General features: G+C 42.4%; 1 long non-coding RNA gene across 1 annotated transcript in view; it reads left to right on the forward strand.

The window, feature by feature from the left end:
- The window catches only part of LOC126471619 (uncharacterized), a 50978-nt gene extending 25911 nt beyond the window's left edge, over positions 1–25067 (forward strand). Inside the window, exons 2-3 of the long non-coding RNA XR_007586353.1 lie at positions 24672–24792; positions 24965–25067. This is a non-coding gene — a long non-coding RNA (uncharacterized LOC126471619). The remainder of the gene's footprint in view (positions 1–24671; positions 24793–24964) is intronic.
- Positions 25068–26934: the final 1867 nt, after the last annotated feature.

The following is a 26934-nucleotide window of genomic DNA, read 5'->3' on the forward strand; positions in this document are numbered from 1 at the left end:
TTCAGAGCCAATTAACACGGAAAGGGCACAAGATATCCCTTTTCCATAACAATTATTTCTCAGCAACTCCCTTACAAGCTTTTCAGATTGTTTCCGGCCACACTGTACATCGCAGGCTTCTGACGTGGGCGTCGCTGTGACACCCAGGTGCCACGCTGGAAGCACTTCGTCATTCCGACGCCCTATTGTCTCTGTATGCGGACAGTAGGCTTTACACAGTGCTGCATAATCTCATGAAGGTTTAAATACATGTTATATAACATAAATATTACACATTTAGATACCTGTTATATAACGTAAATGTTACACGTTCTCCCCCTCACTTATTTTTCAAAATGTTTTCAGTAACAATGACCAGTCTGAAATACTCAAAAATGAAGATAGAAACTCGCTTGCTTATCTTCCTTCCTTTTACATCTGGACTAACATAAACAATAACCCTAACTTATTCTAATAATAATAATCATAATAATAATGGCGTGTGACGAGGGCCTCCCGTCGGATAGAACCCTCGCCTGGTGCAAGTCTTTCGATTTGACGCCACTTCGGCGACTTGCGCGTCGATGGGGATGAAATGATGACGATTAGGACAACACAACACCCAGTCCCTGAGCGGAGAAAATCTCCGACCCAGCCGGGAATCGAAGCCGGGCCCTGAGGACTGTCAGTCTGTCGCGCTGACCACTCAGCTATTTCTTTTTTTTTTAAATCTCATTTTGTTCGCTTTATCTGCTCGTGGCGGACGTCGTAAGACATCCGATTAAGTTCGTTGATGATCGATTAACTCAGTTTTTTTTTATTACAGAGGGTACGTAACCCCCTGACCGAACACGCTGAGCTACCGCGCCTGCATTGAGAGGGAGCCAACAGCACCCGGTGTTCCCTATGGACAACACAACACCCAGTCCCTGAGCGGAGAAAATCTCCGACCCAGCCGGGAATCGAACCCGGGCCCTGAGGATTGTCAGTCTGTCGCGCTGACCACTCAGCTATTTTTTTTTTTAAATCTCATTTTGTTCGCTTTATCTGCTCGTGGCGGGCGTCGTAAGACATCCGATTAAGTTCGTTGATGATCGATTAACTCAGTTTTTTTTATTACAGAGGGTACGTAACCTCCTGACCGAACACGCTGAGCTACCGTGCCTGCATTGAGAGGGAGCCAACAGCACCCGGTGTTCCCTATGGACAACACAACACCCAGTCCCTGAGCGGAGAAAATCTCCGACCCAGCCGGGAATCGAACCCGGGCCCTGAGGATTGACAGTCTGTCGCGCTGACCACTCAGCTATCGGGGGCGGACATTCTAATAATACTTATGTATCAGTTAGATTATGCTTGTTTTTATTTCTTCGATTTCTGGAAGTATCTTTCCTCCAAGGGTGTGATGGATTTTTAGTAATTTTTATTCTATTAGTTGAAACACTAATTGTTAAATTCACTGCTTCATATTGAATGTTCATTACTCAGCACGCTGCTGTCTCTGTTAATGACATTTATCAGTACTAGGCGTTTTGCTGTATCAACACCAGTTATTTTAATTTAAAGGACATAAGCTTTGCATCTATCTATTGGCGCTTTACCATCTTTACACTTCATTAATCATTACTCACCGAATGTTGTGTACTTGCCGTCAAGGAATCTTGCTTTTGAGATTTTACCCTCGATCACTGTCTGGTTGTAGTAAGGCAGACTTCCTTGTCTTCTACTCTCACTTCTATCGTACATGTATTAGGTAATTCCATGAAAAGACAAATTTTATTAATTAGTATCTAGCAGTTACATGCTAATCCTGTAAGAGAAATATATGTTCATTAGATTGTACAAATGAAGTCACCATTACTATTATTAACATTGTCGTTATGCGTCATTACTCTCATGTGTCATTGACCTTCCATATCTCGTGTTTTTCCGGTCGGGAAGTCAACTGCTCATCTGGCACACATATTTTTTTGTACGTCCCGACTGTGCGTGCTGGGCTGTGTGGGGACAGGGCTGGGAGCCTCTGCTATGAACCTGTTAAGTAGCGGATCGCTCTCCCCGTACCCGCTAAAATCCATTAGCTCAAATTCCTCCCGTCTGATCAAAATCGAGTGCTTTTTCTTTTGCATTTTAATTTAAATGTTCACTTACAATACTAACCTATTTTTTACCCCACTCTGTGGAACACACTGCATGCGTTGCACTACTTTTCATTTTCTTTGGATGTGTATTCCTGTTGAATGCAAGCCTCCTGTCTCACGTCTGAAGGAATTCGTTTTGGTCTGTCAACAGTGATCATATGCTATTCAACGTCCACTCTTTTGTTGTTATTGCGTTCAAATACTCATTTCATCCAATTTTAATAAATTATTCAGTACTTGGTGGGTGTGTCTGTCTCGTTTCTCACCACAAATGTGACCACTATCGCGTAATGTTGGACAAGTTTATCAGGTTACCTTTGTTTCACACTACCGTATATCCAGGTCTGTATTTGTTGTTGTTACACTGACTCATGGCGATTAGTATGTCTCCTGATATCTTCCAGTACACCTACCTTAAAGAACATTACATTCCTACCTCAGTACTAACCAGCTGCCTTCTTGCTCAGTTCTTAAGGCGGAATTAATTCATCTACGTAACTTACTACTAAAGGGGAACCTTACCTGGTGAATTCGTTTTAAACCATAGTGGCCAAATACTGGTTGCCTACATTATTCAATCGACTCTACCTTAATAATCTGTGGCTCGTTACAGGTTGCCTACACTATTTCATCTTCTTTCACTTTTTCTATGCTTTAATGACCTAAGCTGTCTGGTCCAGCTGGTGTCATAACAGAACTTACCTTCTTGACTTATTGACCCAAGCAGCGATTTGCTTTAGAAATGTTATTCATTTATCTGGTCTTTTGACTTATAACTTATAATCCTTGTGCCAATCGTATTTATTTTTGTATGTCATGCAACTTCCAGTTTGTTATGTCTGCATAGTGTAACAATGAATTCATAGTTGTGTCATTGACAGTAAAGAAGATATTTTGTATGATTTATGATGACGCTAGTAGACGTTGCACGGTATAAGTCATGTTGTTACTGCTGCTACCGTAACCGTTGAGGAGAGTTCCCAAACTTCTGTCCAAAGGTGATTGACGACCTCTACATTTAAACTCGTCTGTCACAATGACAGCTGATAGCACTGTGTTCCGTTTCAACTGATTCCTCATATTGCAGTCATGTACGCGATCACTGTTTTGGTGCTAGTCATCCCCAGAAGGTATTGTCCCTCCACCAAAACTCTTTCTCAAACTGAAACAAGCGATGTCAGTCAATGATAATGTGATAACCAACAGCGTACCAATGGACGGATGGGATGGAAAAGACACTGTTGATGTAGTGTAATAATAAGCATCACAGTTGACAGTGCGAACAATTTTAGCAATTGTTCAGTAATTTCAACACCGACCAGTGATATGATAGCATGTTTCCCAATTTCAGTATCATAGCTAAACCGTCCCTTCTCTGCTTTGCGAGTATCATTGCGAATGTAGATAGATGACTGTGCAGTACGTCCATTCATTGTTAATTTTCGAATACATATGTCATCAAAGTGTACCAGACAGCGCCCTATGTATTTCTAGCACCTCGAGCATAGTGCATAATTAATGATCTATCTCTATGCGGACGGGAGTCACAGAGCATTGTCGCAGTCTTAGGATAAAATCAGAGACTAAAAGACCCCCTCGCACTGTCTTTGACCAACCTGTCCAGCAGCACCGTTAACGATTTAATCTGCAGATGACCAGAAGGAGACCGCTATATTCCACTTCTCGTGAATGAATTAAGCTTGCTGAGTCCTCGCCCAACCAAGTGCACAAGATTTCTCCAGATGCGACCATGTCGCGGACGTTAGCACTCCTTATCGATGTATAATAACAGATTTGAAAGTGTTGTGATGTAATAGCAGATGGTTGAGAAGAACAAGAAACGGGCGATTTTTATGCATGATGGAGCTCTAGACGGATGGAATTCGAAGCATTTTACATAAATCAACTACACTATCAATTTTAAAGTAATGTTCTAGTGTCTGTCATCAGTACCAGGAGGGTACTGGTAAGAGAGAACATAAACACACGCACTCCAAAGGCTACACGGTTCTGCACTTAAAACAGGTTGTAATGTTAGATCACTTGAGTTTCCGACCTATCAGCCGTGTAGAATGCAGCGCTGTTAATATTCCAATGTAAGAAATATATTACCAGCGCATGACATACATCGTTCTTGCAGGTTTCTCTACGATAAACTATGGTAACAAAGCGTAAAACTAAAAAAACTACTTCCTTAAAACAGCGGCTCTGTGTGATACATGCACAATATAGCTTTCCAGAAATGTATAGCGTCCACTGTTCACATCCGATCACGGTTCAGAAATTATACTATTCCCATATCAGTCCTATATAAAATTATAGTAACGGAGAATACCTCTTACAAAGAAACAGATAAACGCATAGCAGCAGCGTCCGACATGTGAAATTACAAGTCATGCCATTACTAACTCTGTAAACAGCACATCTGTCAAGCAGATGTATACTCACGGGATTGCACTGTCTTACAAACACCTATCGCTAACTTAGTTATGAAACTGAAAAATCTATTTTACACCCAAGATGCGACAGGGGAACGGAGTACATCGCATAAATCTTCGTTCGCTTAGAGGTATGTGTCACGTTTCATCACATGTGAGATGGAAGTCCTCTGATGACCGAGAGGTTTACTATTAATAATCGCAAGTGGACACTGCTCTAAGACCCACACAGAACAAGTGGTTGTATGCGAGTCGAACGCAGGCTGTGTCACACAACTGATGCATCCTGACGAAACATCAGGAGAAAAATGGTGAAATGACCTGCAGCAACTTCTCCATCTCTCTCTCTAGAATGCATCATCAGTCTACCATTAAATCGTACCTCGTTACAACTCCATCTCAACCGACCACTCCATCCACTCTATGTCATCCTTTAACGTAGATGCAAGTAAGTTTAGAGGTTGATGGTTCTCTGTTTTCCTGAAAAGCGTCAAATACAGCAGTCAACTAGCGTGCATTACTGTTACCTCAATAGACATACAGTATAATGCTGCCTTGACGGAAAAAAGTGACTGTTTCCCTGGTTCCCTTCGCTTCCATGTCGACGTTTACTCGGATTCCTCTTGTCGCATACTTGTCCCATGTACAAATTGTTCGGCGCCAGCCAGAAGACACGCAAGTACTTCTTCAATTTCCCCGCATTTCGGCGTATATTTCCTCAATGTATACGTATTTTTCGCAATTCTATCGGTTTTGTCAGTTCAGCCCATGCGATCATGAAATAACCTCTCGTTCCATGTTCTAAAATTGCTTGTAAATGTAGTACAGCTGCCAACACCTAGCGCAAATGCACTGATCGTGAGGCATAGTATAACACTGAACACGATTGTATCCAGTCGCCTCCACATCACATATTCCACATCTGAAGAGCGTGTGCTCTGTTTTCTGTATGTCTGTGTATGTGTAAGTGTCGCAGACGGCTCCCAGGACCAGGTCCCGCCGCTGGTGGACCCAACTTCGAAAATGAGCACATCTTCGGACGTAACGCGTGGCTGGTCCACCTACGAGATTAGATCCGACTCTTTAAACGGTCATCAGCCAACTGCTGGTCGATAAAATTTTCCATTGTCTGTTGCAGGTGTTTTGGGATTCACTTTCCTGGGAATGCCGTCTGACAGTTGCGCATTCCCTTTTTTCTTCGTTTTGTAAATGAGAAACCATCTTTTCTTGTTGCAATGTAATCTATTTCTTCCAGACGCGTCTAGTCTTTTACTTTGAAGCATCTTCAGTGGAACAGTTTTACGCGTTTTTGGCTGGCATCTGCGTTTCCTCTCATCTGGTCGCCTGCTGGAGGTCGCACTATAACTTCACTTACGAAACATAAGCACATTTTCATGTTACGAACTCTTTTCGTCGCAATTTTCGTATTGCTTGCGCTAATTGCTGTGAAACACTATTAGTCTTCTGTCACTACTTGTAGGTATTTCTCTGTAAACTGTGATATAAAATTTTAACTATTGTATTCACTTTACCTCACTTCCTGTTACGGCAAGAAAAGGCCATTTTTATTTACAAAACGATTATTTCCCCGATTGCTGCGAGCAAACTTGTTATTCCCTTTGTCGTTTAACAGTGCTTGTCCTAACACTGTCTATCCTGTTTCCTACTCCGACAATCACGCTCTCGTAGCCCTACTTCCCTCCCCATTCGTTACACTGTGGTTAGCAACATGCTTCGTAATATGCCCCATACATTACTCATATAACATTTTGGCTTCAAAGAGAACTCACATCGATCATTTCGGCCTCAGGTAGGAATGTAAATTTCCTCAAGTTTCATGACAACTTTGACAGCAGCAGTTAATTTACTCAGGTTTTCCAGTCTGATACTTCTCGGTATGTCAGGTGGAAGTCTCTGCAGAAACACATCTAATGCCCTGTTTTCTGTCTTCTGAAGAATGATTCGGTCTTTTTCTGCACACTATGTAAGTTCATAGTTTTACACTATAATTTTTATAATCGTATCTGAAAGTGCATCTCCTGACTCATGGCGCTTTTACGACAGCCCAATAAACTGTTCCCTGTACCTGTCTACGGTACCGCTGATAAAGTCTGTTAGTTAGCTGTTCGAATGTTTGTACTTTTTTTTATCCTTTATGGCATATGACATACATTATCGTATCAAAAACCAACCACAACTGAGCCATATGCAATCATGCTTCGTCCATCCTATGTCTTAATTTTGTGGCAGCCTTTAAATCGTTAATAAATACCGATACAGTCTCATTTACTTTTCTTGATAAATGAGTCACTAGGCTAGCTCCTACAGGATCTACAGAAGGGATAGATACATGTAACAAGGCTTTTACCTCTACTGGATCGGATTGTACTATCTGCTTCTTCAGTGCGGCATTACTTTCTAACAATGTGGCTGCTTGCCCCTTTAAAAGCACAGCTGCTTCGTGCATTGTCGCCGCACGTGTTTCTGTGTAGCTTCCATCTGACTCGCAAACTATGAGAAGCTATTGCTGTAAGTATATATCCAGGGATACTAGAAAACAAATCTTCACGTCTTACCATGGTCGACCAAGATTCAGTACGCTGCTGTGTTCCATGGCCAATCCTTTTACAAGTATCACAGCTTTGTACATGGCAACTCAGGCCCAGATAAGTTATATTACTGGAATCTTACGGGCCATAGAAACCATTCGCTAGAGTTTCTCTTGAACTGTGACAGGTCAGCAGGAACTTCCGGATTTACAAAAGTTACTTTCGAATTCATATGAATGTCCCTCTTAGTAGTCAAGGCCGTAAAACACAAAAGAAATGGCTAACCAAAGATGCACTCAACAACCTATGCTACAGTTGTGAAGCTGAAGTACCTGGCCCCAGGTGCACCTCTGATGTCGGATACCATCCTACAAGCAACGCTCCTCAAGCCAACTGCAGCGTTACTGGTGTCCTGAGGTCAAGTCAAGATCAGGAGGCTGACAGAGCACCACCGCAGGTACATGGGTTCGTTAACCCAGAGAGCAGATGCCTGGCTTACAGCCGAAGGCATTAGTGAAATAGTGCACACATCAAAAAAAGTTTTGCATCACCTCGGTTCCGAGAGTTCCGGAACCTGTACAGAAAATTGGAATATAGATCAACATAAACATCATTTCCGCCCTTTTTATTGCTCATGTAAACCACACATTGTATGTTGTACCACCATACAGAGAGACCTTCAGAAGTGGCGGTCCAGATTGTTGCAGACACCGGAACCTCTAATACCCAGTAGCACGTCCTCTTGCGTTGATGCATGCCTGTATTCGTCGTGGCATACTATCCACACGTTCATCAAGGCACTGTTGGTCCAGATTGTCCCATTCCTCAACAGTGATGCGGCGTAGATCCCTCAGAGTGGTTGATGGGTCACGTTGTCCATAAACAGCCATTTTCAATTATCCCAGGCATGTTCGACAGGGTTCATGTGTGGAGAATCTGCTGGCCACGCTAGTCGAGCGATGTCGTTATCTTGAAGGAAGTCATTCACAAGATGTGCACGATGGGTCCTTAGCGTCCGTGAAGTCGAATGCCTCGCTAATATGCTGCCGATATGGTTGCACTATCGGTCGGAGGATGGCATTCACGAATCGTACAGCCGTTACGGCACCTTCCATGACCACCAGCGGCGTACGTCGACCCCACATACTGCCACCCCAAAACATCTGGGAACCTCCACCTTGCTGCACTCGCTGGACAGTGTGTCTCAGGCGTTCAGCCTGACCGGGTTGCCTCCAAATACGTCTCCGACGATTGTCTGGTTGAAGGCATATGCGACACCCATCTGTGAAGAGAACGTGATGCCAATCCTGAGCAGTCCATTTGGCATGTCGTTGGGACCATGTATACTGCGCTGCCTGGTGTCGTGGTTGCAATGATGGACCTCGCAATGGATTCGAGAGTGAAGTTGCGCATCATGCTGCCTATTGTGCACAGTTTGAATCGTAACACAACGTCCTGTAGCTGCACGAAAAGCATTATTCAACATGGTGGCGTTGCTGTTAGGGTTCCTCCGAGCCATAATCCGCAGGTAGTGGTCATCCACTGCAGTAGTAGCCCTTGGGCGGCCAGAGCGAGGCATGTCATTGACAGTTCCTGTCTCTCTGTATCGCCATGTCTGAACAACATCGCTTTGGTTCACTCCGAGACACCTGGACACTTTCCATGTTTGGAGCCCTTCGTGGCACAAAGTAACAATGCGGACGCGATCGAATCGCGGTATTGAACTACAGACAACACCAGCCGTGTACCTCCTTCCTGGTGGAATGACTGGCTGTCGGACCCCCTCCGTCTAATAGTCGCTGCTTATGCATGGTGGTTTACATCTTTGGGCGGGTTTAGTGACATCTCTGAACAGTCAAAGGGACTGTGTCTATGATACAGTATCCTCAGTCAACGTCTATCTCCAAGAGTTCCGGGAACCGGGGTGACGCAAAACATCTTTTGATGTGTGTATTACAATATTAAACGTTTATTGCCCACAATATTCAAGAGTTGATCCGACGACATTCAGACAGCCTGTGCGGGCAGGGCTTGTGGTAGTGTACCACCGTGGGATGCACAGGTTAGCAATTGGTATGCAGATGATGACGTGCTGGCTCTGCAACCAGAAAGTCGCAAGACTGGTCACCTCACCTGCATTAGCGCTCAGCCGCGCGGTCTAAGGCTCCTTGTCCCGGTCCGCGCGGCTTCCCCCGGCGGAGTTTCGAGTTTCCCCTCGGGCATGGATGTGTGTTTTGTCCTTAGCGTAAGTTAGTTTAAGGTAGGTTAAGTAGTGCGTAAGCTTAGGAACTGATGACCTCAGCAGTTTGGTACCATAAAACCTTACCACAAATTTCCAGTTTCCATTAGCGCTCAGCCACATACATGCCAAGTGCGGTGGCACATTGTTTCCGGCACATAATGACCAGAGCACCCATGACCCTGTAGTAGGCTGCATACAGGGTAGCCATTAACCAGCTCTGCTAGGAGTACGTGAAGTCGTACACAGATGTGGCATGGTCTCCTCGCCCACATGACGACGGATGACGATCTTCTCCCAGGCTCTGCTTGTTAGGCCTCCAGAAGGCCTGCCAGATGGTGACAGCCACAGCTTCCCATGTCTCGACTTGGTAACTGGGGCTGCAGCTCACAGTGGCCAAGCCCCTCCAGACACTACTTGTTGCTTCATAGAAGATCGAAGGTGACTAGACAAGCAGAGTTTTGTCTGACATAGGCGTCCCCTCTTGACAGGACAGCTGCAAACTGTATAGAACTCCACCAGCACAGAAGTAGTATTTATACAGGATGAACTTGTGTGCTCTGCTATTGTCAGGTGGCAATGACATTATTCGTTCTATTTTCCTTGTTTGGTCAGCTCTCTTGGTCAATTCAGGATTTCACAACTTCACCTTTGAGATGCTCTTTTCCGCCATAGTGAACTGAATGATTACTCTTGCTTCTGACTTAAGATTTCTTGTGTAACTTCGCACAATCACAATTGCGACGCTATCGCTTTATCACCGTGATGTCATTTTGTTATGTTGCTTGCCCGGGTGTTCAGCCCACTCATGGTGTCGCAATAACGTCCTTGTTTCCTGCTGCACTGACAGTGACTCTTCCTTACTAGAATTCTGCCTGGATATTGACCTGTTTTACTCTGCCTGTGGCGTTGCTGAGGAAGAACTTCGAAATTTTGCTGGTTGCACCAAATATACATTCTCTCGTGGAACAATATTCATACAGGTGCTTCTCTTTTCCTACAAGGTTCTTTAGACAGCATTCCCATAGCCATACATACTTCAACTGCTTTGCATTTTTCCCCTAGATATCCGTGTCTTGCCTTATTCTTTTATCCATTGACAATCCTACATAGTGCCAAAGAATGCAGCTTGCTAAATATGTGGGAGGAAATAGATATTTTCAGATATATAATGAAACATAGTTTTAAAGAATTAGACCGATCTAAAAAACAAAAACTTCGTCGAAAATGTCACTAGTATTCCTTATCATACGACGTATTTCTTTTTTTGTTAACAGAGGTAACACAGATCAGAAGTAACGTTATATATAGTGAAGTACACTGGAGAGCCAAAGTATCTGGTATAGGCATGCGTATTCAAATACAAAGATACGTAAACAGGCAGAATGCGGCGCTGCGGGAGGCAACGACAAGTGTCTGGTGCGGTTGTTAGATCGGTTACTGCTCATACAGTGCTAGGTTATCAAGATTGAACCTGGTGCTGTGGTCGGTGCACGAGCAATGGGGTACAGCATCTCCGAGGTAGCGATGAAGTGGGGATTTTCCCGTACGACCATTTCATGAGTGTACCGTGAATATCAGGAATCTGGTAAATAATCAAATCTCCGACATCGCTGCGGCCGGAAAAAAGATCCTGCAAGAACGGGACCAACGACGACTGAAGAGAGTCGTTCAACGTCACAGAAGTGCAACCCAACCTAAGTGTCAGCGTGCGAACCATTCAGCGAAACGTCAGCGATATGGGCTTTCGGAGCTGAAGGCTCACTCGTGTAGCCTTGATGGCTGTACGACACACAGCTTTGCGCCTCACCTGGACCCAACTGAACTGTTGACGACTGGAAACATGTTGCCTGGTTGGACGAGCCTCGTTTCAAATTGTATCGAGCGGATGGACGTGTACGGCTATGAAGACAACCTCATGACTCCACGGATCTTGCATTTCAGCAGTGGACTGTTGAAGCTGGTTGAGGCTCTGCAATGGTGTGGTGCGTGTGCAGACGGTGTGATGTGTGACCCCTGATACGTCTAGATACGACTCTGACAGGTGACACGTACGTAAGTATCCTGTTTGATCACCTGCATCCATTTATGTCCACCGTGCATTCCGACGGATTTGGGCAATTCCAGCAAGACAGTGCTACACCCCACACGTCCATAATTGCTACAGAGTGGCTCCAGGAACACTCTTCTCAGTTTAATCACTTCCGCTAGCCACCAAACTCCCCAGACTTAAACATTATTGAACATATATGGGATGCTTTGCAATGTGTTGCTCAGAAGAGATCTTTACTCCCTCTTACGGATATATGAACAGCCCTAAGGATTCATGGTGTCAGTTCTCCCCAGCACTACTTCAGACATTAATCGAGACCATGCCACGTCCTGTTGCGGAACTTCTACGTGCTCGCGCGGCCCTTCACGATATTAGGCAGGTGTACAAGTTTCTTTGATCTTCATTGTATATATAACAACTAAGGAACTTTGAATGCGCAACAGTTGCCACTGGCAACTACATATTCTCGTAAAAAATCTCTTAGGCTGATAGCACATCATGTGTATATCTATCACATCATCATATTATCACGAAAAATCGCCTTCTGCGTACCCTATAAAGCAGTATATGTCAGGCAAGTAACATTATGATAATACACAAAACCACATACTCATGAAACACTACATATTGTAAATAACAAATCAGAAATATTTTTCTTCTCTTATACAGATGTCGCTCATGACATCTGAAACCAGTTCGGTTAAATAAACTACCATCAAAAAGTAGCTAATACCAATTATGTAATTATTAATATGACAGATTTGGAATTTCTCCAAGCTGCAGAGCACCAAATGTACAGTCCGAAGGTGGTTCGATGAACCCTCTGCCAGGCACGTTAAGTCTGGATTGCAAAGAAATCCTGTAGATGTAGTCATGTAGATGTAACAACGAAATTATATGGTAATTCCGACACATGAGTTACATCTGATTTGAACATCGAAGTTGTTTGCTGTTTATTTATATTTTGTTCATTATTTTCAGCCATAGACAAACGACTAGGTGCGATAAATTGATACTGAAATAAAGTGTCATGCATGGACCAATAACAATAAATTCTTAACTACTTGTTATGGTACAGCAGTACCTGCAGCGTCTTCAGAAGTTGATATCGCATACGACGTTCCTAGGGTGTTTGTAAGTGGATACTGCAGACGACTTCGAACAAAATTTGAATGTAGCTTTGTAAAACTTCCGTGATCAAACGATCTGAATTGCTGGCGAATACAGTTTATCCTCACTAGACAGTATCTATTAACATTATACACGAGGTGAAAAGGGTTTAGCCGGGTGCGGTGACCGAGCGATTCTAGGCGCTTCAGTAACGAACCGCCGCGCGGGATTAGCCGAGCGGTCTCAGGCGCTGCAGTCATGGACTGTGCGGCTGGTCCCGCCGGAGGTACGAGTAAACCCTCGGGCATGGGTGTGTTCGTTTGTCCTTAGGATAATTTAGGTTAAGTAGTGTGTAAGCTTAGGGACTGATGACCTTAGCAGTTAAGTACCATAAGATTTCACACAAATTTGAACATTTGAACAAGTCACGAACCGCGCGGCTGCTTCAGTCGCAGGTTGGAATCCTACCTCGGGCATGGATGTGTGTGATGTCCTTAGGTTAGGTAGGTTTAAGTAGTTCTAGATCTAGTGGACTGATGACCTAAGCAGTTTGGTCGCATAGTTCCTAGAGCCATTTTTTGGCCTTTCGCGTAAATTTTCTTTACATAAACGATCATATCTTCAGATTGCGTTGACATAGAAGCTCACTTTTTTACACCACCAAGGGACCGTATACTGAAGGAAGTGCGATACATTTCCGCTTATTATGTCTACTCGTACTCGAGGTAAACAGGTTTTAAGGGTTAGTTAGACAGACAGACGGTCAAGAAAGTGATACTAGTAGGGTTCTATTTTTACCGATACAGGTGACAAATTCCTAACAACGAAAATAGCTACGACAGTTACTGAAGACGAGGGCCGCATAAATGATTCCCCCTACTCTTTACCCCCCATGAACCATGGACCTTGCCGTTGGTGGGGAGGCTTGCGTGCCTCAGCGATACAGATGGCCGTACCGTAGGTGCAACCACAACGGAGGGGTATCTGTTGAGAGGCCAGACAAACATGTGGTTCCTGAAGAGGGGCAGCAGCCTTTTCAGTAGTTGCAGGGGCAACAGTCTGGATAATTGACTGATCTGGCCTTGTAACATTAACCAAAACGGCCTTGCTGTGCTGGTACTGCGAACGGCTGAAAGCAAGGGGAAACTACAGCCGTAATTTTTCCCGAGGACATGCAGCTTTACTGTATGATTAAATGATGATGGCGTCCTCTTGGGTAAAATATTCCGGAGGTAAAATAGTCCCCCATTCGGATCTCCGGGCGGGGACTACTCAAGAGGACGTCGTTATCAGGAGAAAGAAAATTGGCATTCTACGGATCGGAGCGTGGAATGTCAGATCCCTTAATCGGGCAGGTAGGTTAGAAAATTTAAAAAGGGAAATGGATAGGTTAAAGTTAGATATAGTGGGAATTAGTGAAGTTCGGTGGCAGGAGGAACAAGACTTTTGGTCAGGTGATTACAGGGTTATAAATACAAAATCAAATAGGGGCAATGCAGGAGTAGGTTTAATAATGAATAAAAAAATAGGAGTGCGGGTTAACTACTACAAACAGCATAGTGAACGCATTATTGTGGCCAAGATAGACACAAAGCCCATGCCTACTACAGTAGTACAAGTTTATATGCCAACTAGCTCTGCAGATGATGAAGAAATTGATGAAATGTATGACGAGATAAAAGAAATTATTCAGGTAGTGAAGGGAGACGAAAATTTAATAGTCATGGGTGACTGGAATTCGTCAGTAGGAAAAGGGAGAGAAGGAAACATAGTAGGTGAATATGGATTGGGGGGAAGAAATGAAAGAGGAAGCCGCCTTGTAGAATTTTGCACAGAGCATAACTTAATCATAGCTAACACTTGATTCAAGAATCATGAAAGAAGGTTGTATACCTGGAAGAATCCTGGAGATACTAAAAGGTATCAGATAGATTACATAATGGTAAGACAGAGATTTAGGAACCAGGTTTTAAACTGTAAGACATTTCCAGGGGCAGATGGGGATTCTGACCACAATCTATTGGTTATGAACTGCAGATTGAAACTGAAGAAACTGCAAAAAGGCGGGAATTTAAGGAGATGGGACCTGGATAAACTGAAAGAACCAGAGGTTGTACAGAGTTTCAGGGAGAGCATAAGGGAGCAATTGACAGGAATGGGGGAAAGAAATACAGTAGAAGAAGAATGGGTAGCTTTGAGGGATGAAGTGAAAGCAGCAGAGGATAAAGTAGGTAAAAAGACGAGGGCTAATAGAAATCCTTGGGTAACAGAAGAAATATTGAATTTAATTGACGAAAGGAGAAAATATAAAAATGCACTAAATGAAGCAGGCAAAAAGGAATACAAACGTTTCAAAAATGAGATTGACAGGAAGTGCAAAATGGCTAAGCAGGGATGGCTAGAGGACAAATGTAAGGATGTAGAGGCTTATCTCACTAGGGGTAAGATAGATACTGCCTACAGGAAAATTAAAGAGACCTTTGGAGAGAAGAGAACCACTTGTATGAATATCAAGAGCTCAGATGGCAAACCAGTTCTAAGCAAAGAAGGGAAGGCAGAAAGGTGGAAGGAGTATATAGAGGGTTTATATAAGGGCGATGTACTTGAGGACAATATTATGGAAATGGAAGAGGATGTAGATGAAGATGAAATGGGAGATAAGATACTGCGTGAAGAGTTTGACAGAGCACTGAAAGACCTGAGTCTAAACAAGGCCCCGGGAGTAGACAACATTCCATTAGAACTACTGATGGCCTTGGGAGAGCCAGTCATGACAAAACTCTACCATCTGGTGAGCAAGATGTATGAGACAGGCGAAATACCCACAGACTTCAAGAAGAATATAATAATTGCAATTCCAAAGAAAGCAGTTGTTGACAGATGTGAAAGTTACCCAACTATCAGTTTAATAAGTCACAGCTGCGAAGTACTAACAGGAATTCTTTACAGACGAATGGAAAAACTGGTAGAAGCGGACCTCGGGGAAGATCAGTTTGGATTCCGTAGAAATGTTGGAACACGTGAGGCAATACTAACCTTACGACTTATCTTAGAAGAAAGATTAAGAAAAGGCAAACCTACGTTTCTAGCATTTGTAGACTTAGAGAAAGCTTTTGACAACGTTAACTGGAATACTCTCTTTCAAATTCCGAAGGTGGCAGGGGTAAAATACAGGGAGCGAAAGGCTATTTACAATTTGTACAGAAACCAGATGGTAGTTATAAGAGTCGAGGGGCATGAAAGGGAAGCAGTGGTTGGGAAAGGAGTGAGACAGGGTTGTAGCCTCTCCCCGATGTTATTCAATCTGTATATTGAGCAAGCAGTAAAGGAAACAAAAGAAAAATTCGGAGTAGGTATTAAAATTCATGGAGAAGAAGTAAAAACTTTGAGGTTCGCCGATGACATTGTAATTCTGTCAGAGACAGCAAAGGACTTGGAAGAGCAGTTGAACGGAATGGACAGTGTCTTGAAAGGAGGATATAAGATGAACATCAACAAAAGCAAAACGAGGATAATGGAATGTAGTCAAATTAAATCGGGTGATGCTGAGGGGATTAGATTAGGAAATGAGACACTTAAAGTAGTAAAGGAGTTTTGCTATTTAGGGAGTAAAATAACTGATGATGGTCGAAGTAGAGAGGATATAAAATGTAGACTGGCAATGGCAAGGAAATCGTTTCTGAAGAAGAGAAATTTGTTAACAGCGAGTATAGATTTAAGTGTCAGGAAGTCGTTTCTGAAAGTATTTGTATGGAGTGTAGCCATGTATGGAAGTGAAACATGGACGATAAATAGTTTGGACAAGAAGAGAATAAAAGCTTTCGAAATGTGGTGCTACAGAAGAATGCTGAAGATAAGGTGGGTAGATCACGTAACTAATGAGGAGGTATTGAATAGGATTGGGGAGAAGAGAAGTTTGTGGCACAACTTGACTAGAAGAAGGGATCGGTTGGTAGGACATGTTTTGAGGCATCAAGGGATCACAAATTTAGCATTGAAGGGCAGCGTGGAGGGTAAAAATCGTAGAGGGAGACCAAAAGATCAATACACTAAGCAGATTCAGAAGGATGTAGGTTGCAGTAGGTACTGGGAGATGAAAAAGCTTGTACAGGATAGAGTAGCATGGAGAGCTGCATCAAACCAGTCTCAGGACTGAAGACCACAACAACAACAACTCTTTATTCGAAATGTTCTAGTTGCAGTCGATACATCAGCGTATTAATCGTAGCTACGCTTTCGATCCAAATCACGTTCACAGGAATGTAAATAAAATCCATTTGCCTATAAACGTGGTAATTCAGATCCCAGTATTATTGCCACCGCGTTTCAGGAGTGCGAGCATTACCATTGCTAGCTAGCTTAAGAAACAGCTCGGCTTATGAACGTTTTCTGACTGGCGAGTCTAATGGAGAATTCGAAACATTGTAGAATACGTTTGGCAGCTATGTAGCTGATTATTTCCTGGGGTGGTGCACAATTATCCTACTAAATTTACTCGCTAATAACAGTATTTTGTTATTTCAATAAACATCACGAATGATTGTCACTAAGCGGTGACATAAAGGTAGAAAATTCATGTTTTTGAGTCCAGAAAGCTCTATGCCACAGATACTGCAGATCATTTGCCATTTTCATTTCGAAATTTCCGGTTTATTCATGTCTGTGGTAATAATAGAGGGCTGTTAGCCTGGGTTGTCTGCTATCGTCGTAAAGGGTGTTTGCTACTGCAAGGGAGGTCTGGTTTGTTTTCCGTTCTAATCTCGATGGGGGCAGATAGACTATCGGTATAGCAATTTTAAGAAATTCTCGCGCTCCCAATACGTTTTATTGCTACCTTTATTCCGTACTGACGCCCTGTGGATGTCAATATGAAACTCTTGTAGAATTTCATACTTGTTACTGTCTACTTTTTCCGCTTCTGTCAATAACAGAACTGACTTAAGTGTGGCACTGAATGATTTTTAACTGAATTTCCTTATGAATCTTCACGCACTGCTAAATTTGCACACTTTCACGGTAGGTCAGCAACGGTAATCCAGTATGACTGATCTGAACGTTGACGCAAACCGTTTCGCTGCCGAATGCGCGTAATATTTTGCTAATTCGTAACGATCTGGGGTACTTCGTCTTACTAAAATACTTATGTTATCTCGATAAGCTGAAATTAATTTTTATTATAACGGTTCATACTAATTAGCGTTTCTTCTTTCATTTATGTCTCATATTTACGTGTTATGTTTACACACTAATCAGCATTAAATATAGTCTTACACATGATTGAAAACAGTCTGACGAAGCTCGGACAGTTTTCAGTTTCGCGCCTGTGCATAGTATGTTGGTAGCCCTTCGTCGCCTTGCCTGTTATGCTGCGTAGCAGACTTTAAAGCTGTGCAGATCAGCATAACGAAAAGGCGAGGGGTCTCGCTCGTTTTGTTCAAATGGTTCTAATGGCTCTGAGCACTATGGGACTTAACTGCTGAGGTCATCAGTCCCCTAGAACTTAGAACTACTTAAACCTTACTAACCTAATGACGTCACACACATCCATGCTCGAGGCAGGATTCGAACCTGCGGCCGTAGCGGTCGCTCGTTTCCAGACTGTAGCTCCTAGAACCGCTCGGCCACTCGGGCCGGTTCGCTCGTTTTGTCCGCGACTGTACAAGCTATTTAGTAAATTATAGTCAGACTCCACATCTATCCCAGTAACAGTTTTGCAGTTTAAAATCTGGTTTCGAAAACTTTTTCTTATCATTGTGTTACCTAAAAGAAATTTTTCAGCATCTCCCGAGATCATCTTTCATGATTCCTATTCCATGTCTTCACAGTGATCAAATTTAGCTGTGTGTAAAATTGCACCAAGTGGCTTCTCCTTTCATTTAAATATATGGAACCACTTCAAAAAGTAAGTTACCCACTATTATGGCATGCCAAGTAACTTTTACCGAATGCTTCATTACACTTCCAAGTCACACAGATACACGACACTATTTTTTAACATAGTCACCAAGTCAATGTAAAGAACGATCGGAAATTTCTACCAATCGTTCAATTCATCAATGATAGAAATCCACTCCTTGGTCACCGATATATTTGAGAAACACTGTGTGAACGTCCCCATTATTGGAAAGTCAGCGACTGCTGTGAATCAGTTCCTTGACTTCCTGGACGTTGTTATCTGTGATCGATGTCGATGGTCTACCTTCTGATCAGTACCAACCACGTATTTGTCCATGCAGCCTTGGTCAGATTGTTGGCACCGTTTCATTACGTCTGGACCCGACATTGCAACTGGTCCATATATCACTGTGTAGTGCCACCACCAATCTTAGGCATCACTGCAGGAATGAGCAGCTTAGCCACAGCAGTTGCAGAAACCATATGCAGCCGGTGGGCATCAAGGTGTAGGCATGTGGGTTGCAGCAACAGCGCTGCTTATAAACTGCGAGACAATTCAGGCCAAGACTCACAATCCTGGCGATGCAGTGGAAAGAACAGGCTCTTGCAGGACGGGCTAGGCAGTTACTGCATTGCCGCCCTACGGGTCTGTTATTCCAGGCATAGCTAGAAACTGCGTATAGGCACGATTAACGAGCTACCAACCTCTATAAATAACTGTCAGTTTTAGCAGAGGTTTCAGCAGTCCAGCAGCACCTGTCACAATGAAAGGACTATGCCTTGTAGGACAACAGATAGAAACCCTTGTGGTACAGCCACCGCACTCCTATTCTGGTGTGGGAACTCAGGGGCCATGTACCAACACTCGCTGGGGCGACGTCCACTACCAGAGGCTGTCATCCCCTGCTAGCATTCCGACAGTTCAAAAATGGTTCAAATGGCTCTGAGCACTATGGGACTTAACTTCTGAGGTCATCAGTCCCCTAGAACTTAGAACTACTTAAACCTAACTAACCCAAGGACATCACACACACCCATGCCCGAGGCAGGATTCGAACCTGCTACCGTAGCGGTCGCGCGGTTCCAGACTGTAGCGCCTAGAACCGCTCGGGCACCCCGGCCGGCATTCCGGCAGTCTCCTGGACCACTGATGCCTACCGCGTGCAGCGACACCGTGCTAACCGGGGCATGCGTTGCTGAGTGGGCTTCTGTGTGTCAGCATCACGGTCAATCTACAGGCTGCAAGCCAGCCACCTCAGTGTACCACGCACAATTCTCGCCACATCCCGAGAGGGGACGTAGCCGCCTCACAGAATCGCTATGAGTGTAAAAGCACACGTTCTAATAAAAAGTTTGACTTTTGATGTTGTTTCTCTGAGCTGCCATTGAACTGCATCCCTGCCACGACCCACTGTCGCTACACAGCACTGCACAGAAGTGACCCTACATTCTTGGTCAACTTTGGCCAGAATCTCACGGCGAATCTGTCTACAATGTGGACGTTTTGCCTACAAAATCATACTGTCCAACTTTAAAGTGTCTTTCCTACTGCCAAACAATTTGCTTCCCAGCAGATCTGTGTCTGTAGGGAACCCTGTATATGTACTCCCTTCTGACAATATATCTCTCTTGCACAATCACCTTAGCGTGGGACAACATGTATAATTTACTTTCTGAAGTCTCCTTCTGTAAAGCATATTCCTTTCCTCCTTTTCTCCTACTATTTGTCCTTACTTTCCTTTTCCTACTGCCGAATTCTAGTCCCCCATTACAATTAAAATTTCGCGTCCTTTAACAACCTGATCAGTTTGTTTTGTCTCGTCATACATTCACTCAATTTCATCATCTACAGAGCATGTAGACATAGAAACGTCTGGTACAGCGGTGGGTACTGGCATTGTATCTTCTTGACTACAATACTTCGTTCACTATGCCGTTCATAGTAGCTTACCCGCATTTATGACTTACTACTTCTTTTAGTCCCACTCCTGCATCGGACGTTCTGGATTCTCTGTTGATAAACCTGTTTTGCCTGACTGAAAGTCCTGTTCTTCTTGCCACTACACTTCACTAATTTCCACTACATCGGACTTTAACTTGCCCATCTCTCTCTCTAATTCTCTAACCTCTCTACCCAGTTACGGGTCTAATATTTCACACTCCGACCTGTATGATGCAAGTCTTTTTTTCCTGATAACAGCGTCACCCTCAGTAGTCCCAGGCCAGAGATCCGAATGTGGGCTGCTACCTGTACACAACTTTACTCAAGAGGATGCCATCATCTTTAAATCATGAAGCAAGGCTGAATATCCTCTGGAAATATAACTTTTATAGTTTCCCCTTGTTTTCATCCTTTCTGGCTGTCTGTTTCGTTGAGACATGCAAACTACCGCACAGCGAAAAAAAAAATGGTTCAAATGGCTCTGAGCACTATGGGACTCAACTGCTGAGGTCATTAGTCCCCTAGAACTTAGAACTAGTTAGACCTAACTAACCTAAGGACATCACAAACATCCATGCCCGAGGCAGGATTCGAACCTGCGACCGTAGCGGTCTTGCGGTTCCAGACTGCAGCGCCTTTAACCGCTCGGCCACTTCGGCCGGCACAGCGAAAAGTTCTATGGTCGGTGGAGGTTGCTTCCATTCAGATCTAAGTAAACCATGTTCTAATATTATTTCTTAGTGACCACGTAAAACATCCGTTATGTTCATCTTCGCATATTTATTTCGATTTAGCATTTATGATTTTCAACACAAAGCTTAGAACGAAGAAAGACGTTGCCCAACAACTGGAGATCAGTTACAATGATAAAACGTGATGGATCTAACTGATTTGAAACTGCTGATTCTGACATTACAGTCCATTTTTCTCCATCATCCTCCAATTTGTGGTTATGGATGTCTGAACTACATATGAAGGTTCCAGGGTAAAAAAGGTAAATCACATTTTTTTTCTCAAAATGAGTTTGAGGTGCGATTAGATTCACCATCGAAAGGACTTCCTGTTAGCAGCACGAAACAGGAAATAAAATAGCTTAGTAATGTGTTTAGTTACCCTAAAAGTTTTGGTGTGCAGGAAAAGAAGCAGGTAAGTCGATAGTTCCCGCCAAAAAGCTGGTAAGTCAACTGTTCCAGCGAAAAACCAAGGAAGTCAACTACAACTCAACACATGGCCGCGCGATCACTGAAATTTCGCACCATTCTGTGTTTGGAATTATATTGATTCTAAATACTGAAACGTCTCAATAGAGCCGGTCCATAAGGCTGTTGCCTCCTTTGACCTTGTCACCTACTTTTGCACACCGCAGGTTTGCGGTTTAGTTAAACTATCCCGGGAGGGATGAGCAGTAGATATCAGACAAATTTTATTCCTTCATGACCCGAATTAAAGCAACTTGTATCTGTTTGTATCAGCAATTCAATTGGTTTTGCTCCATATTTTATGTCCGAACCTGAATCCAAAAGTCTGCCTATCATGTTCTTCCTTTCTTTTACTGCATGTGTGTCTGAATGTGAACGAATGAGTATTTTTGTGTATATTTCGGGGTTTCCTGAGTACAAGTAGTAGTAATAGTTGCGTGGAATGTTGTCTGCTGGGAGCATAAGAGAAGATGCGTGTCCTCTGCTTTGAGTACTGAGTACAGGATGACTAAACTAGAGTCCCTCTTATCTGAACAGAGAGGTCTACCCTTTATGCACGGGGATTGATTATTGTTAGGTTGGTGGCGGAAACGACCCCTCTGGTCTGTTCCATCTGCAGTCCGTGTTATCTGGGAGCTTTGTTCGGAACGGCACTATTCGTCTGGACGCCGGTGAGTGTGGTCAAAGGATTAAGTAAGCTTTTTGCTGAGTTAGAATATGGTGTCAAGCGCGTTTGTAGTTTCTAAAGAAATCGTTGAAAGTATTCATGTTTCTTCAGGTTAGCTTAAGCGCCGTATTTATTTTTCAGTTCGTTTTAGATCTTGAATATCTTTGTTTCGGAGTTTACCAGTGAGCGAAACTTCCCTTGTTCCTTGGAATGGCCAAGTGGAATAATCACCAGCACGAGTGTTTAATATGAGCCAGTAACTCAAAATATCGTGTGAATGTGGTGTGATTGGACCTACATGCGTGTGTGCTTTTATTTTTAGGATTTTCCACATTTTTCTGTATGATTTCTGTGTCTGGTCCATACCTGTGTTTGAACTTCATGTACGTTAGGGGACGAGTCATGTGTGTTACTCGTAGTTTGTAATCGTGTTTCTTGATTCGGTTTAAATTTAAATAGTGCCGGTAGATCACTTGAACTTTCAGATTTCAGTGTTTTATCCGAATTTGTGAGAGTTGCCTTGCTCAGTGGAGAGCCACGTGTACCGTGAAACCGATCTCAGTATTCATTTTTGCAAGGTTAATTTTCTCACGTATGGCTCGCGATCATTTAATCTTGTCGTGGTTTTAGTCAACTTTCCAATATTCTTGGTGTCTATATTTTGTTGGAAACGTTTCAATTCATTTAAATGTGTATGAAAACTAGCAAAGTGGAGAGGTCGGTTCTCGATTGCCGAGCGCGATTCATTATGCAATGTATTACTCTTTTAAACTATTCTAAACGGGTTAAAAGTATTTGCGGGTTCTAGCAGGTATTTAGTGGTGGTAAACTGTGTCTTAGGCTGTTCCATTGTGTGAGTGTACGAGTGAATGTTTTCCGCACTGTATCCTCTCGCTCCCTCACCCAAGTTACACCATGAAGTGCTTTTATCTTACTGTATAATCTTATTGCTTTAGTGTTCGGGTCCCAGGTTAGAATGTTAACTGTATATTCCTCCCATTTTAATGTATTCTTTCAATGAATAAATCTGTTCGTAAAAGTTACCCTCCTGTGTCCTGTTCGCTCATTTACGATTGTAAGTGCCTTTCTCATTTTAAAAAAATATTATTTTATGCTCTTATATGAAGGGCTTATTTCAATATTGGTACAAGTCCGTTACTTCCACTTTTCTGCCTATAATGCTTCTGCAATTAATGATCCAAAGAAAGGTTTATCTCTAGCTAGAAGCCATATGCTTGGATATTTCTGGTATCTCAACTGCAGATTTTTCAGCGCTCATTTAATTTTAGGACTCTGTATCTCACAATGAACAAAAATGGACTTGTACCACTATTGAAATAAGCCCTTCATATATTCCCGGAGAAGACTGTAAACAGAAAAATTCATGAGACCAGTATGTTCAACTAAAGAGGAATGAGTGATGTTTCAAGCCACTGGCATATCAATTACTTTCGTCACTTGTACCAATTAATCTAACTGAAACTAAAATCTCCGATTGAATTAATCATTCAACTGATGCTCAAATTCAGTCATTCTTAGTACTTAGGAAGGGCTAGGTCTGGTGGCGACCCGGTTTTATTATTATAGTTTTGTCCCTAATAGTAGCTTAACCACGCACAACTACGGATGTTTACGAAGCTTGCAGATGGCAACAAAAGGCAGCAATTTACAATACAATCGTAGACTGCAATATTGTAATTGTTTATAAATAAATTTCATAAATAATAAATTATAATTATGAAACCTACTTTACAATACACTTATAATAAGGTTACTGCACCATTCCGCCTACCATAGAATGGAATAGTTTTTCTTTATTTTATTCTTGCAGCTGTTTTTTTTCTTAGTGTAAGTTGTTATTTCAGTAATATGTAACAAATCATGCTGTTCTGTTGACATGTCGACATTGGAAGTTCCACAAAGTGAAGCTAAGAAACGGAGGAAAACTGGGATAGTTGCTGATGTTAAGAAATTAAAGCCACGTTCACGTGAAATGGGAGCGTCGAGCAAATGTTTCAGTCTTAAATGCTATGACCCCATAACTGAAGCACAAAGAGCTGAAATTCTACGCAGATTTAACTGTCTAAAAAAACATAACCATTAGAATGGGTATTTGGGAGGTTTTGATAACAGTGCTATGTATTAACAGAAAGCGACCACATTAAATAGGAGAAGACACGAAGTTCGGAGATGCTGCATTTGCGTACAGAGTTAGAGTTCCTGGAGGTCTGGCGATCAGCGCCTGATGAACTGGAAAGACAAGAATAATGGACCCATGGTGTGTAGGTTCATAAGAACGTCTGACAAAGTTGCATCAAAACATAAGACTAGAGAATTTGAGCTATCTTCTTTGTCCTACGCTGGTAATTTTAAGTAGACCAGTTAAGGCCTTCCTTCAAATTTTCTTTTAAAATTGGTTACGTGTAAAAGTATGTAACAAAAGTCTCTATTATCTGCAGGTCGCCCAGGTATTTCCAGAGCAAAATACGAGGATTTAATGAGGCTCATGAAGTACTGTAATCAGAGGGCAGTGAAGTTTCGCTATGCATTTTCAAATGACTGATAATTTGGAACACAACTGTGAGTTTTCATGGATAATAATAATATTAGAAATAATACTTATAATGTTAGAAATGATAATAATAGTGTTACAAATGATCATAAAAATTTGTGAAATGATAGTTAATTATTCATACATACAAAGGAAACCAAGAGTAGTTGGCTCACTTGATTCGTTCTCTTTCTGTTTCAGGAGACTTATCTGGTTTCTTTCCCGAAAAATTGGTAGTTTGAGTGCATTTTCTATTTAGTTTCGTATTATGGGTGTTACACAGATTGAAAAACCAACTTATCTGGTTCACTAAACACATGACTTCATTATTTTACGTTGTCTGAAAACATTACTTCGCATGGAAAAGTCTTATTGCGCTTTTAAATTAAAAATGCGTTTCCTGAGTTTGACTGAATAAGTAACTTACCCGCGTCTCTCCCTGAACCCTTCACACACCTAAAGGCAGAGTACAGTGGTCTACACAATTCCTAAACTAAATTTGGACAACTATAACATACTTAATAGCATGAAACTATGTTACTGTGGTGTCCTAGACCTAATGTAGATTTTTACAATAAACTATGCAATATTAATTTTCTGGGTGACAATACTGATGGATGGATGGATAGTTGACGCCTTTTCGTAACAACTTCCTTCTATGGGATGTAGATCCTTCACGCTTCAAAAACTAACAGTATTCACATAACACTGACGGTTTCCATTTACATTTATAGCGGTTTTCCATCTGTAACACGCCTAACCTCATGCTCGTTACTAGCCGTCCCAAAATACACAAGGAATAAACCTAAATGCAAATGAATTGTTAGAGAAATTCTTCATCCAAGGCTTTAATAGTTCTCTATAACATTTCCCACAGTATGTCACTGTTTTCCGCTCTTGTGTTCCCTAGGAAACCTTCAACGACATCCTTAAAAAATACCAGGCTGACTTAATTTTTCTTCAGAGTTCTTATCTTGCATAGCTTTCTAATCTTGGCCGTTAATCCAGGGAAAAGTTCACGTAGATGTATGAAACAGTTACTGCTTTATCCACCCCCTTTAAAAAATTCTCAATAACGCTGACTTTATATGCTGTGACAAAAGGGAGACATTTTGAGAATCCACCAAAGTCATTTAGAGAATCCAAGAAAGGTACGTATTTCAAATTTTCTTTTCCCTGGAACCAAATCCAACCGTTGTTGCCACTGTTTATCTGCATAATGTTTATCTATTGCACAACTGTCTCAAAGACAAAGGAAACAGCAAATGGGTTGAGAAACCACTTTGAAGACAAGTTAATAATCCAGTTACCTTCAGATCATATGTTTTCCAATTGCCTTCTTTGCAATAAATAACTTAAACTAACTCTGATAAATCTACGTAATTCTATTTCATTGTATCCTACAGATACACATGCAATCATATTTCCATTATGTAATACTAGGATCTTCAGACTAGTCTTGAAAGCGCCTACAGTCGACACTATCTGAGTAAAGGTATCCGTACACAGCTTTGTAACGCGAAGTTTACCACCTAATATCACGTGAGACGGATGGAGTACTGTATTGTTGGTAGACAACCAGTAATAGCCGAATGGATCGGCCAGGAGAGCTCAGTAACTTTAGTTATGAATTAGGTATTGGATGTCACATGAGTAACAAATCCATCAGGGACATTTCAACCCTTCTAAAGCTGCCCAAGCGAGCTTTTGGTGATGTGATTGTCAAGTGGAAGCTCGAAGGAACAACCACAGCTAAACCAAGACCTGAAAGACCTCATGTACTGACGGAAAGGGACTATCGAGCATTACGGAGGGTGGTTGTAAAAAATGACGTGACATCACCGGAAGGAACGTGCGACCAGTGTTACAGGGTGTACATAAAGTCCGGGAATGCTTTCAATTATTTATTGCACAAGAACCAAACATTGTACAGATATCATAGATATGTCATTTTGAAGAGAAACCCTGAAAGTTTTTTTTTTTTTTCGTGTATACCGCCACAGTGTAGTTTGGTAATTTGCCGATAGTCAGCGCTAGTCGCAAACATGGCGAGTTCAGATGCGTAGCGAGCTTTCTGTGTGTTAGAGTTCGACAAAAACAAGTGTGCTACAGCTGTTCAACGGATGTTTAGAACCAAGTACGGTAAGAAGCCACCAACAAGGAAGGGTATT

The sequence above is a fragment of the Schistocerca serialis genome, chromosome 3, assembly GCF_023864345.2.
Source record: "Schistocerca serialis cubense isolate TAMUIC-IGC-003099 chromosome 3, iqSchSeri2.2, whole genome shotgun sequence".
Taxonomy (NCBI): domain Eukaryota; kingdom Metazoa; phylum Arthropoda; class Insecta; order Orthoptera; family Acrididae; genus Schistocerca; species Schistocerca serialis.